Raw genomic sequence first — 14,673 nt, 5'->3', positions numbered from 1 at the left:
TGGATGTACATAATAGGCTTCCTTCAAGGCCAGTTTTATCTCACAGACTGGAAAAATACCCTTGATGCCTCAGGGACCTATATAACCCAATATAAGCTTGTGTTAAGTATAACAATAAGAACAATAATTCATAGGCATCCTTGTAGCCAGGACTATTCAGGGAGCTCAGCACAATGAGAGGTCCCATCTCAAGAAGCCGGAGATGTCTCTGAGCAAAACACTGTAAGCCAAGAAGCTTTTCTGCTATTTCAGCACAAAAAGGGGTGAATATTTCACACAGAGCTGTCTGGAGGATTAAAACTCCTCTGATGCTACACAAGGCAGGAGAAGCCTAAAGGAAGGAAAAGTGCTCAGATCAACCAAACCAAATAATGTTTAGATCTGACTCTTCAGTTTGAAACTGGCTTAATTGGAGTTACCTCGAAGGCACCCTTAACTGAGGGACCTTCAAGCTGTCACAAATAAGGACCACTTAAAGCTAAAACAATACCGTATGTTTCCTTCCAACATGTCCACTCCCTACTTACTCAGCTGTTTTTGATCTGAGAAACAAGCCCAAGGAGAAGAAACATCCAATTGCCTTTCTTGCAGAAATGTAAAATTTTACCCTTTTTGGGACTTCTGAATTGAAAAATACAGTAAGAAATAAAGTGTGGTGATTTGGTATTCCCCTCCTGCCTGTCTCTTCCTCCCACCTCTTCCCTCCTGATCTCTCCTGTATTTCTGTGGTGAGAGGCTCTAATCTGGATTTGCCTTACTTAGCAGGTTCAGATCATGAGGCTCAGAAGAAAACCTCTGATGACTGATGAATACAAAATATGGACTAATTCTCCAAGAGCAGGAAAGCCAAACAAAAAATGCTTTTTTGCCCTTTTGCAGCTCTAGTGCTGCAAAAGTGTTTTACTGCCCAGAGAATAGGATTAAAAAATTGCCTGCTGTTGCAAACAAAATTAAAAGGTTTTCTGCTGTTGCAGAAAAATGTGTGGTTTTCTGCTCAGGGAATGATTTGCTGCCTTTAGTTCAATAAAGTCCCAAAATGTGGGATGCTAAACATCCCTCCCTTATGGCATACCTTTCAATAAAATTAAATTGCAAATGCATCTGAAACCCATCACTTTGCACTAAAAAAAAACAATCAAAAAAAAAAACCAAAGAAAGAAACACAAAACCAAATCAATAAATTACTTTTTGTTTTGTTTCCTTTTCAATTTAAACATTTGGAAAAATAACATTTAAAACATTTGAAAGTGTGGGTCTCCTCATGAATATTGACTCTTATTTTTTGGGATAATCTGTTAGATCTGTCTGACTTGTAACCAATTAACTCTCTTCTGCATCTCCCATCACATGAGCTCATCTCTTGAGACAATTTTTCTTGGAGGAAACACCTGGTACAGCATTTTGGCAAACCACCCTGTTCAGATTATAAAAACCCATCAGTGAAGAAACAATCTGCAATGATCAACAAGGCAGGAGGGTATATACTGTATTTAAGAAATTATTTGGTATGATTTATCCATTTTTCAAGCTTGTGCTTGGTTTTACTCCTACCCATGTCCTGATCCCAGCCCCCTTGGAGATGCTAAGCCATTAAATTTGGGCTGGCAGCCTACTGAGCCACCACCTCTCTGGGACACAGAGTTTGTGTGTTTCAGGCAATTTGTCACCTTCAGAACAGAGAATGCACTTGTCAGGTGGGAAAGCACCTATAAAATCAGGTAGTTGTGAGCCAGCATCTTGGGTGTCAGGATACAAAATAATTCTTGTGAGATAAAGGGATTAATATTTCATTATATTATAAGAAGCCAACAAAATACAGCCCAAACATCATTTTAAGGAGCAATTCAAGACACACAGAAGATTACATACAGAAAGCACTATAGAAAGCATTTGAAATCACTTGGGTTTATGAAAACTAGGAATGCAAAGAATATCGTGTATTCACAGAAAATTGTGCATGCACAGAAGAAAAATAACGTAAAGAAAAAAAGTTCATGCTTTCTTCTTGGTAAACAAAGTTTTCAGATCCCCTAGAATAGACAGGGAACAAGGGAACAAGCAGTGCTTTTATTTTTTCACCACTGCCAGCAAGGACAGAACTTGGCTGCTCATTGCAAACAAAAGCTTCATGGACAAGGGCGCATGTGGATGCTGAGGAACTCACCTGCACATCACAGAGTGCTCTGAGCTGGGAGAGAGCAGTGTTGCATTGACAAGCACATGTAAACAGGCTGTGAGGTCAGGATTTTCAGAATTATTTACAAAGTGCTTAGCTTGTACCTTCTGAGAGGGAGATCCTCTAAGATGCCATTTGGAAAGATCTCCTAGGAAGGCTAAGCACCTCATTTTCCTCATCAGCAGCCCCAAAATCTGGAGATGCTCACTTGATTGCATCAGTGTGTCCCTCAGAGGAGGGAATGAGCTGGGTGCCAGGTTTTTCCATGCTGTGTTTTTGACATTACCAACAAATCCCACAGTGTGCCTTGCTTCCAGGAACTGCCAAGCACTTTACAAGTAAATAGGATCCATAATCCCTGGAGAGGTAGAACAGGAGCTACTTTAACCCCTCTGTTGATGCTGGGCTACTGTCAACCCAAGATCATGAACGTCACAAGGCCAGAGAGCAAGAATAAACATGACCTGTGGCCCAGATTCCTAGATCATCTTGTTCCATGTGATTTGTGGCTGGTCAGAGGAAGACTATAGCAAAGCTGAGACCCAGATCCTCCTGAAGCATAGAATAGCTCACCACCCTCATTGTAAAAAACTTCTTCTTTATATCTAATCTGAATCGATTCTCTTTTCTTTGAATACTTATAGTTAAGCATAGAGGGGAAGAAAAAAGGATATAAATCTAGGAAGAAAAAGGCCAAACAAGTTGAAATTACAGTTATTTTAAAGGAAGAAAAGAAGAATGGCGAAGTTATTATTTAAAAATTAGAAATAAAGAAGTGATGACCAGATTTGACAGGGATTTAGGTACAAAAATTATTCCCTTCCTTGGAGAGTCCAAATGACACAGGAAAACTCCTCTCCACATTAGCCCTGTGTCTCAGGAGTCCCTGCAGCCCCACCTGCTCTTTCAGAGGCCATCTCTGTTAGTCTCTATTTCTCTTCTCCTTCTTTCTTAGCCTGCTACTCTATTTGGCCTCAGTTCCCTTGCAGAAACTCTTGCAATCGTGTTGCATCAGACCTCCTTGTGTCTGGGATGTCCCCATCCTTTGGCCAAAGATGAGATGGAATGGATTTCACATCTTGCATGTGTGCAGCAGCACAGAGGTCACCGCACTGATGATAACAGGATGTGCTGCTGCTTCTCCCTTGCCAAACTTTAGGGCTGGCCGTGGCTGGAGCAGCAGGAAAGGTTAATCTTTGTTGAAAGCTTTATTTGGGTAAGGAGGCCATCTCCCACTTCACTTTCATTTGTATTGACCAGTGCAGAGCATTAGGAGTGTTAGAAGCATTAGAAGTAATGAAACCCAGTAACAAGCATAGCCATTGGACACTGGTGTCTGTTAAGAACAAAGAAATATTCATCACATCCTAGCAGGTCATGCTAAAACTGGCCTCAAGAAAGATCTTCCGAAGCCTATTAGCTGAGGCACATCCTGCAGGAAATCCTCTTAGAGCAGTGGAGGTGACAATGCAGCTGATGTTACAGTTCCCAGGACTGCAGTCACAGAGGAACAGGGCTGGGAAGGGGTATTAAGAGGTCAGTGGGGGCATGCCCTTTATCTCAAGGAAGGATCAAGTCCATCCATGTCATATGTCACCAGGCAGACATGGTGTTAATATGCTCTATGATAAAGATGCCACAACCTTCCCAGAGAATTTATACCTAACGCAAATTGTAACTCAAATTCTCAAGGATGTACTTTGGCTCATGGTTTTTTACCCCCATCCAGTATGTGAATGAAGATAAGGTTATTCCCTTCTCTGTCTGTCTTCATGTCATCACATGTCATGTCCTCTCAATCCAGTTTTTCAGGCTAAACCATGGCTAAACTCATCAGTTGGATCCACTAAAATCTCCATAATAATAGCTGTCAGAATGGTTGCTTGCATGTACACAGACTTGGATATTTTGATGATCATCTCAACTTCTGGAATTGGACAACACAGGGTTATGAGTCTGAAAGTACTCCAGCACAAAAGAGCTGCTAGAAAATGACCTGTGAAAGGAGGATTTCACTTCTTCCCATTTATACCCCAAAGCTGTTGATCTGTTTTTGGGTGTCCTCAAAACACTGGTCCATATTTGGCCAAGAAATTTCTCATGTGTCAGATCACTGAAAAGACCTGCAACAAGGTCTAGTTGAAAATGTTCCTGCCCATGGAAGAAGTGGGAGTTGGAATAGATGATATTTCAAGGTTCCTTCCAACCCAAACCATTCTCTGATTCTACAATAAACTTTTCTGAGAACATTCCAGAAACGCGGGATGAGATGAAGGGTCGTTGAAAGGTTCTGTAGAGAATAAAGACAACCTCAGGTGACCAGGTTAGTTTTTTGTCCTTGAGCCCTTAATGACACCAAGTACCACACTTATTCTGCTCTTCCTGCCCTGTTCCTGCAGCTGTGGAGTGCACAGGGAGCAGAAACAGTCTGGCTGCAGTCAGCGTGGCTTCCTGCTGAATAAAGGATTGCAAGACTGAGTCTGTCTGGTGCCTACAGCCCACATGCATGTGTAGAACAACCCCATTGGGATTTGCAGGAGTTGGGAAATAAAGCTGGTGCCTCTTCCTGCAGACTTTGTTAATTCTTAGTTTTTTATAGTTTTATATTTGATTGTGATGCAACCTCCTAAATTTAGCACTCAGGCAGCTCTAGTCCATCACATGTAATCTCTACATCAAATCCTGCAGTAGCAGGGCTGTAAAAATATTATAGAAATTATATGCTTTCCACATTTCAAGCTATTCTAACACAGTGGGAAGGCTCAGGTTATTGCTCAGATTGGCTGATCCAGGACGAATTAAGATTCAGCCTCCCTCAGGTTATCCACAAACCCTTTCTGCCATGCAACATGCAAAGTGCAGTGAGGATGGTGTGTAAGCTGCCTTCCTGAGGGAAGGAAAGGAATTCCTATTGCAAGATCCTTTTTCATTTATAATGAGGAGGTATTTTCAACCATGCGTGGCTTCTAGAGATGTGCTTTGAAATTCAAGAGCCAGAGCAGAATATCAAGCCATGCCTGAGTCAAAGACTCAGAGAAAAAGGTGTTTTGGCACCAAAGCCCTGCCAGTCAGGGTCTTTGGGGTTCTTTTAGCAGCAAGGGGTGCTGGAGGGTGTCCAGAGAAGGACAATGGAGCTGGGTGAGGAACTGGAGCACAAGTCCTGTGAGGAGTGTATGGAGGATCTGGGGGGGGCTCAGCCTGGAGAAAAGGAGGCTCAGGGGGGACCATCTCACTCTCTACAGGAGGGTGGAGCCAGGTGGAGGTTGGGTTCTTCTCCCAGGGTGCAAGTGACAGCACAAGAGAAACAGTTTAAAGTTGTGGAAGTTTAAGTTGGATCTCCGGGAAAATGTCTTCACCAAAAGGGCAGTCAGACATTGGAACAGGTGGTGGAATCACCATTCCTGAAACTGAAAGGTGTGTGGATGAGGCACTTGGGGACATGGTTTAGTGTTGCGCTTGGCAGTGCCAGGGGATTGGTTTGACTCAATAATCTTAGAGAACTTTTCCCACCTGAAGGATTCTATGACTCTAGGACTGTAAGTGCCTAAGAAGAAACCAGGCTGCAGAAGGAGCATCAGGAGAAAATCAGGTAGGTCCTGACACTTTGCTCTAAGAGTCCTATGCTTTGTCTCTTTGCATCTGCATTTCTAATTTTGTAATTGAACATTTAACTTTTTTTTCTGTGCTAAAATATCCCTCCGTTTTAATTGCTGTGGTGGCTGGTGAGCGCATTTGCTCTAAAACAGCAAACTAAAGTGTTGCCAACAAGCCCTAAAACCTTTCTCAATCCATTTCTGTAGCATAGAGAATAAATAGAGGTAATTCAGGGCAAGAGCATTTGTGTCTGCCAGACCACTGACAGTGATGCTGTCCTGCATTCAGAGGAGAGAGCTCTGGGACAGGGTGAAAGGAGGCAAAATAATCTTTGCAAGGCATAATTAGCAAGCAGGGGTTTCATTGCAGCTGTTCTGAAAGGTGAAGGCTTCCAAATGAGCATCTGCAGCAGATCTGGAGTGTCTTTTGAGTGTCCTGCTAAATTTCATATCATTATTACTGATCTGTGTTACAAGAGCTTCTTATGTGTGGTCCAAGAAATATCACAGTAAGTTTTGGTTTGGTATCACAATCCTGTCTTGTAGCTGGAAGTTGCAGCCAGACTTAGGCAAGGGGAGAAATCTGTGGAAATACAGGGGGGAAAAAAGGTTAAATCTCAGGTGGAAATGGTGAAATCAGCCTTCCAACATGCCTGGGGAGGAAGACCATTCTTGGGAAGGAGACTCACTGAGACTGAGACCCTTCTGAGTCCCTTGTTTTGCTTCCAGCCCCTCTTCAGCAGAAACCATTTTGTTCAAGACCTCAAAGGCAGCTTGGACAGACTAACGTGGGCCTCTGCACTATCCATAAAGCACAGGTAGGTGGGTGACAGTGTGTTCCCAAGCGTGTGGGCAGAGCCACATCTCACACAGTGGGGAAAATGGTGCAGCAGATGGCCATGTGGTTTTTATCTTGCACCTTTCCCCAGCACAAAGCTCACAGAAGTTCTAGTCCTGCAGACCAAGGATGGGCCAGGGCAGCTCAGACTGGAAGAAGTTTTTGGGATCAAAGAATCATGGGCTCATAGAATAGTTTGGGTTGGAAGAGACTTTACATCTCATCTCATTCCATCCCCCTGATATGGGCAGGGACACTTTCCACTAGACCAGGTCCAAACCCCACCCAACCTGGCCTTGAACACTTCCAGGCATGGAGCAGCCACAGCTTCTGTGGGAAACCTGTGCCTCACCACCCTCACCGCCAAGAATTTCCTTCCAATATCCCATCTAACCCTGTCCTCTGGCAGCAGTGTCCTGGTTTGCCAGACAGGCGTCTGCTAGGGAAGGCAGAAAGGCTCCCTTGGAATGGAGAATGTAAACCCCCTCCCTCTGAATTATTTGAATTTTGAAATTAAAGGGCTCTCAGGCAAAGATATGGAACAGGAATAGCAGTTCTTTACTAGAATGTATAATAAAGCAAACAACAACCACAACCGCGGCACTCACAGCAAACAGAACCCGAGCCCAGTTCCGGCCGCGGCCCTTTCCCCTTGGCTGCAGTTCCGCTCACGGCCAGCAGGGGCGCTGGCGGCGCCCGGTGGGCGGGGCAGGGGCGGGGATCCCCCCCGGGCCTGCAGGGGGCGCTGCGGCGCGGGCAGCGCGGCGCAATGGAGGCTCGTCCCACGCGGGGAGCGGCGGAGGAGAGGCTTTGATCCACAAACCCTGCGGAAGGGCAGGAGGAGAGGCTCTGACCCACAAACCCTCGGGAAGGGGTGGACGAGAGGCTTTGATCCACAAACCCCGCGGAAGGCGTGGAGGAGAGGCTTTGATCCACACACCCTCGGGAAAGCGTGGAGGAGAGGCTTTGATCCCCAAACCCTGGGGCAGCTGGTCCTGGTGCCCCAGCGGGGCTCTCGGAGGCAGCAGGCTGGAACCGCAGGGATGAGCAGAAGATCCCGGGGCAGTGGACATATCAGATGTAGCAGAAATTCCACGGCAAAGAGCTGGAGCCTGCGGGATGTCCTGGCAGGGCAGGGGGTGCATGCGGGGCTCAGCAGCAGAAGAAAGGTTTCCCGCTGGGTTATGCTGGTGGCAGCGAACTCCTTTCTCCAAGCCGCAGGTCTGACCGTCCTCCTCCGAAGCCCAGCTGAGCGAGAGCATTCCCAACTCTCCAGCCCTCGTCTTTTTATCTGCCTCTCTCTATTCTTGCAGTATCTCTGTTTCCGCCCCCCATCCCAGAGCAACTCCCAAAAACCAAAGGAGTTCCCCCACCCAGCAGCCTTAAGCACCCAGCCATCAGCGCTTCTTTGCAACTCAATGGGAAAAAATTCCACAAGTAACAAGGAAAGATAAGAAAAAACCCAACCCCCCACAAGTGGGAAACCATTCCCTCTTGTCCTATCACTCCAAGCCCTTGGCTAAAGCCCCTCTCCACCTCTCTTGTAGGTCTCCTTTAGTGTTGGAAGATCTCCCCTGTCCCGGTACTCTCATGCACATGCCCTTCCTCTTCTCCTTTGAGATCCACATAGCGGGGGTCATCCATGAGCAGTCTTCACCTCCTCTACTCCCACTGAGGAAAACCCTAAATGTAAACATGAACTTAATAACAAACCAATGTCTGTGTGAAAAATGTTTTTGCGATTCATGTCACTTGGCAATGGAACCAGCAAATGCTTGTATCTGCTGTGTTGAAAATAGATGCAAAGAATGGTTTCGAAACTTTCTGACTGAATAGTCAAATAAAGCATCAAATAAAAGAATTGTAGTAGAGCAAAAGAGATGAGGTAGCAAGACGACTGATGCTTAGAATAAAATAAGTTGCGGTAAAGTTAAGAAATATTGCAACAAAGTGACTAAGTGCTTACGTATAATAAAAAGCTTGATGCACTTGACATAATCATGTAGCAGACAGCAGTGTAAGGCCTCCCTCCAGATGACCACAAGGACAGGAAGCCAACGACTGCCTGGAAAGATTATGAAATTGCTGATTCCAGCTTATTGATATTTGCTGATTCGGACTAACCAAGCACATTGGAAAATGCTCTGTAGGCTTAAAACCAATATATATACTTTGGTGAACTTGTAGTGGTGTGTGCTGTGAGTGGAGTGGTGACTCCCTGGCCACCAGCACTGCTTGCTTGCTTTCTTCACAATAAAAGATATAGAAATAAAATTTGCTTTGGCTATTGAAATTTTATATCAGTCTGTTGCCTCCAAACTACACTGCCCATTTGCAGTCCTAAGGAACCCTTCCTAACATCTTAAAAAGGCCACAAGTATGCTCCCATAGGAGGGATCTGTCCTCCCTTTCTAAAGACCTACATTTTATCTTCAGTGAAGGGAAGAGACAAGCAGCCAACAACATGGAGCAGAAATACTGCAGCTTAAGGGAGACAGTCTCCTAAGAAACAGCCCACAGACGCTTCTCATGGAGCAGATGTTCCCAAAACATGTTATGCTACAGCCTTGAGGAGCCAAGTGCCTGTGAGCAGTGGGAACTTGTCTCTCTGCCATGTTGCAAGGTGGTCACTTCTCTCCAGTGTGAGAAACAACTGCTCACTTTGAAAATCTAAACAGGTTTATTAAACCTTAACAAAAATACAACAAAGGACTACATAAGGAAAAAGCTGCAGTGCTGGGAACTGCCCCTCATGGATACCACATGGCCAGTTCACCTTCAAGATGGATGCTCGGTCTTTTGTACCCCTGGGGGTTGCATCAGCCAGCCCAGCCCTCCCACAGTCTGTCACTCAGCTCTTCCTTGCCATTTATCAGTGGAGATTGCTCTCTTGTGACTCGATTGGAGGTCAGGTGTTGCCGTGCTGCACCCCCTGAGCAACCCCTGAGCTTTTCCATTCCCCCCTGCCCCATGCCAGGGACACCTGTGCAGCTTCTTTGTGCCTGTCCTGGACAGCCCCGGCTGTGTGATGGCAGCAACACAGGGGGAAAGGGAACTGTGGGGAGAGCAGAGGGCATCTGAACTGCAGTAACATAACTGTACATCACTAAAGCTTTTCTTAATGTTCACACAATAATTCTCTTTTAATTGCGAGAGCCAATCATCTCATTATCCATCTATAACACCAGGCTGCTCTGCAAGGCTGGGACACATCTTTCCTTCTTCCCTGCCCCAAGTCATCCTGTGCTCTGTGCATGGCTGAAACCTGCAGGGAGGATTGCAGGAGTTTGGGGCAAAGGGAGGATTTCCCAGTCTCTGCTTTTCTCTGCAAAGGGTGCTAGTGCTCGAGGGGCCCCAAAGTGCTCAGAGAGGTTTGCTGCAATTGGTAAAACCCTTGGAAGCTGGAAGGCACAGCATGTGCTAATTCCATGAGGCAATTCTTGGATATGTCCTTGCAAACTGCAAGTCCTCTGTTGGGTAATTTTCTACTTTCTTAAATCCATTTTTTCTTTGTGATCTTGGGACTGATGGATCCTCCACAGGATTTGGGGCCACTCCTGTTTTGCCCAGGGTGGTGGAGAGCCCTTGAGAGGCCTGGCTGGCTGAAAGGTCAGGGGATGGAAGGAGAACCTTGGCTAATAGCTTTAAGGCCTTGCTCATTGGCCCTTGCTGTGCCCAGGGGATGGAGGGTGTATGATGCTTTTGTTAGGAATTTGTCTGGCTGAGAGCTGGGATGGAGGCAGGGAGGTGCAGAGGAGCTCTTGCCTTGGCTTCACAGAAATGCATGGTCTGTGTGGCTGGTCACCTTGCCAAGATTTGTGCCTCAGTTTCCCCACCGGTGCTGTCCCATGGTTGTCTGGTTGCAGACACAGAAAAAAACCACAGAGGTTTGTGGATTTCTCGGGGAAGGCTTTAGGAAAATGCAATCTTCATCAATCTTCAAATGAGCTGAAAACGCTCATTTTCAAAGAAGTATAGCGAGATGCTTCCTAAAAGATCATGAAAGTCTCCCACCCTTCAATAATTTTTTTCCCTATTATATTTAACCACTTTCCAGTGTCTCATTCTTTCACACCTCTCTTAGCAAAAAAAGCAAACCTATTTAAGAAAAACACTAAAATCACCCTTTTCGGTCTGTGTGTGCCAATTCTTGTTTTACAGAACACCCTGCAATTGGATTAAAATTGGAGCTGGTCAACTGTCTATTAGTAATTCTCCACCTGGTCTCTCTCCTGTGCTGAAGTAGTGCTCATTCAGCACAGGGACCAAAGTTCTTTGGACATACAGTTAATTTTTAGGTGCTCTAATTTTAGACTGCAGCTAGGCAGCTCTACCATGACTTGCTGCCAACAGCCAAAATCTTTGCACCCTGACTTGCATAAATCTTCCTATCTGTCTGCTGGAAAAATGAGGGTAAGACTTTAAAATAAAAAATTAATTAATGCCCTCTAACACAAAGCTCACTGTGAAGTGTCTCTCTTGCAGTTTTGGCCTGAAGTTTGCTTCCACTTGTGAAAAAGAGGAGGTGTTAGTGCAGCTTGGGAGGGGAAGAAATGGCTCCATTTCAAAGCCTCTGTAAATGTTAAATAACTTAACTACCTGAACAAAAAAGGCAAGTGCTATGAAAACAGCTGATGCCAGCTTTGGGCTCTGAAGTGGTTGCACCATTAACCAGTGAGCTGCTGAGGAAATGCTCTTTGCTCCAATACTACAAAAATAGTGGCTGTGTACACTGAGCATGGAGGTTTGCAGACAATACTTACCCCAGACAACACCTAATATGTGGTGTGGCATCAGAAAGGATACAGGACCAGTATCCAACAGGAGGGCAGAAGAAATGTGGCATTTCCTCCTGGGCTGGGCACTGCTGAGGCACCTCCAGTGCTGGGGGTGTTCTGGGCCCCTCACTCCAGCAAATACATTGAGCGGCTGGAGTGTGCCCAGAGAAGGGAACAGAGCTGGGAAAGGGTCTGGAGTACCGGGAGCATCTGAGGGAGCTGGGGGGGCTTTTTCACTCTCCCCAACTCCCTGACAGGAGGGTGGAGCCAGGTGGGGGTCAGGCTCTGCTCCCAGGGAACAAGTGACAGGATGATAGGAAGCAACTTCAATTTGCCCCAGGTGTGGTTTAGGTTGGATATAAGAGAAAATTTCTTCCCTGAGAGAGTTGTCTGGCATTATAATAGGCTGCCCAGAGAAGTGGTGGAATCACCATCTCTGGAAATGTTTGAAAGGCATGTGGATGTGGCACAGGGAATGGGGTTTAGTGGTGGCCTTGGCAGTGCTGGTTTAACAGTTGGATATGATGATCTTAGAGGGCTTCTTCATCCCAAATGATTCTGTGATTCCATGGTCATTGGGGTTTTGCCCTCTGCTTGTACCTTTCTTTCCTCAGTGGTCTGCTTGTCCGTCAAATTTGCTTTTAACACAATCTGGATAAATTCAGGCTTTGCCCCATGGGCTAAATAAATGCTTGCTCTTCCTTAGTTTCTTTCCTGAGGATGTCCCAGATATGTGCTGGTAGGGGTTTTGAACAAACCCTACCAACACAACCCTGGGGATGCAAAAGTCCCAGAGATGTTTTGGTAGGGGTTTTAAACAACCTGGTCTAGTGGAAAGTGTCCCTGCCCATGGCAGAGGGTTCAAATTGGATGATCTTTAAGGTCACTTCCAACCTAAACCATTCTGTGATTCTGTGATTTTATGTGTCAGTGCCCATAGCTGCAGAAATCCCTCTAGAGAACAGGGTCTGCAAAGCTCTGTCATGAAAACATCCCCTTCCAAGCAAACTCTTTGAACAGGAAGGGTGTAAAGTGCAAATTGGCTGAAAATTCAAGCCATGGGCTGGGGGCTTGGACAATTTTTTTGGCCATATGACATGGATGCTCCATATGCAAAGGTCAGCCAGTTCAGGGATCACAGTGGTGCTCAGATGTCCACAGGTACCTCAGCATGGGCTCTGCTGAGCTCTCCTGGGGAGGGAGGCATTGCTCCCTGCTCACTCAGCTCTTTCTGGCTCTGGACATGGTAGTGGACCCTGTCTTGCACCCTGGCAAAACATAAGCCAGTGTCACTGGACCATGCTGATCACCTGGCCCAGAATGACTTCATGCATCTGTAACACGTTGTCCTGTTATGCTCCTGTTAGAAAGTGTATGGTGGCTTTAAAGTGGAAAAGAACAGGTTTAGAGTAGAGATTAAGAAGAAATTCCCATGAGGCCTTGGCACATGCTGTCCAAAGAGGCTGTGGCTGCCTCATCCCTGGAGGTGTTTAAAGCCAGGTTGGATGGGGCTTGGAAAAACCTAGGAAATTGCCTCTCTTCATAGCAAGGGGGCTGGGACTAGAATATCTTTAATGTCTCTTCTAACTCAAACCATTCTGTGCTTTTATGATCCTATAGTTCTATGACCAGTGGTTGTCATTTGTACAACAAAGAATGGCCAAGCACAATTTGTTAATGGCTTCAGAGATACCCTGGTGGACACTTATTTTGCATGTCTGAAGTGTGGCTGGCTTCTGCTTATATGGCAGGTGTCACTGACATATTTTCTGAAAAATACCTTTGCTAGGATTTTTCTCCTGAGAAGCTGAGAGACCTCAGAAACAAAATGTAAACAAGAATTATCTGATTGCTTAGAATGTGGTTTGGAGGTTGCTTACCAACAGATGCATCTTTGATTGGTCTCATGTGGATTGTTTGTACTCTATGACCAATCACAGGTCCATCTGTGTTGGGACTCCGGTCAGTCACAAGATTTTATTATCATTCCTTTCCTTGCTAGCCTTCTGATGTCTCCTTTCTCTCTCTCTTTCTTTAGTATAGTTTTAGTATATCATTTTCTTTTAATGTAATATCTTAAAATAATAAATCAGCCTTCTGAAACATGGAGTCAAGATTCTCATCTCTTCCCTCATCCTGGGAAACACCACCATAGGCAGGCACTTCTCTGGTGATGGAGCGTTGGAAAGTACCAGTCTGGGCTCCTAAAATCATAACACCTAGCTCAGAAGCATGGACAGGCAGTGATGTGAACCTGGGGGGACAGAACACTTCCACCCACCCACAAGAATAAACAGGACTTGAAGGATCTTACCAGAAGCCACAGCCAGAAGCAGGAGAGACCAATGGGAGCTTTGAAGCTCATGAATTCAAGACTAAGGAATGGGGTGAAGGACCAAGCATGAAATTCCCACAACTACCTAAATCTGCATTGTTTCTTCAGCTTAGTTCCCCAGTAAGCTTGTCCTGATAAGCCAAATACAGGAAGTATCCTACATACATCCAAGCTGCTGGGTGAAGACATTGAACACTGATTCTTTGAAAACAGAGCATTTTCTGCCTTTAAGTAGCTGCACAGGAATAAAGCTACAGAGCTGCAACCAAGTTCTGACTCAAAGCATTGCAAATCCACCCCACAACTTGCAAACAATTCCTGCAGGCTCTGAACAGAAGTGGGAAGGGAAAAATAAGTGTGTTCTCAAAAGTTTTATTCAATAGGCATTGCCCTAAAAATTCAGTATATGTATTAAAAAAAGGAGTCTAAAACTATTGTAAGTTGTTCTTAGCTGCAGAGAGCTGGAGGACTGGCTCCTATCTGTGTTTATCCATAGCCCATGTTTTTCAGACTCATGTGAAGTAATAGTAGGGTATTTGAAAACATGTTATTGTTCAAGAATAATCATGCCATACACACAGGTTAATAACAGACAAAGTTGTATATCTCCTGCATCAACCAAAACATCAGGAAAACATGTCCTGTATATTTCCAAAATCATTGTCAAACCATCACCTGGTGTATGGCTTCTTGTTGGGAAAAACATCCTTGTGTGAACACAGGCAAGATATTTCTAATCTATTATTTAGGACTGTTTGCTGATTTTCAGTGAGTGGGATGGGAGAGGAAAAAAAGAGTTTCAGGACAAGTACTCTTCAAAGAAGTGAGATACTGCACTGCACTGCTCAGGTAGTAGGAGTCAATCTGAGAATGGTTTGGGTTGGAAGGTTCCTTAAAGCCCATCTTGTTTAAACCCCCTGGGCAGGGTCCCCTTCCACTAGAGCAGGCTGATC

The sequence above is a fragment of the Zonotrichia leucophrys genome, chromosome 1 (assembly GCF_028769735.1).
Source record: "Zonotrichia leucophrys gambelii isolate GWCS_2022_RI chromosome 1, RI_Zleu_2.0, whole genome shotgun sequence".
In the NCBI taxonomy this organism is placed as follows: Eukaryota; Metazoa; Chordata; class Aves; order Passeriformes; family Passerellidae; genus Zonotrichia; species Zonotrichia leucophrys.
Note: the sequence above shows the minus strand (reverse complement) of the source record.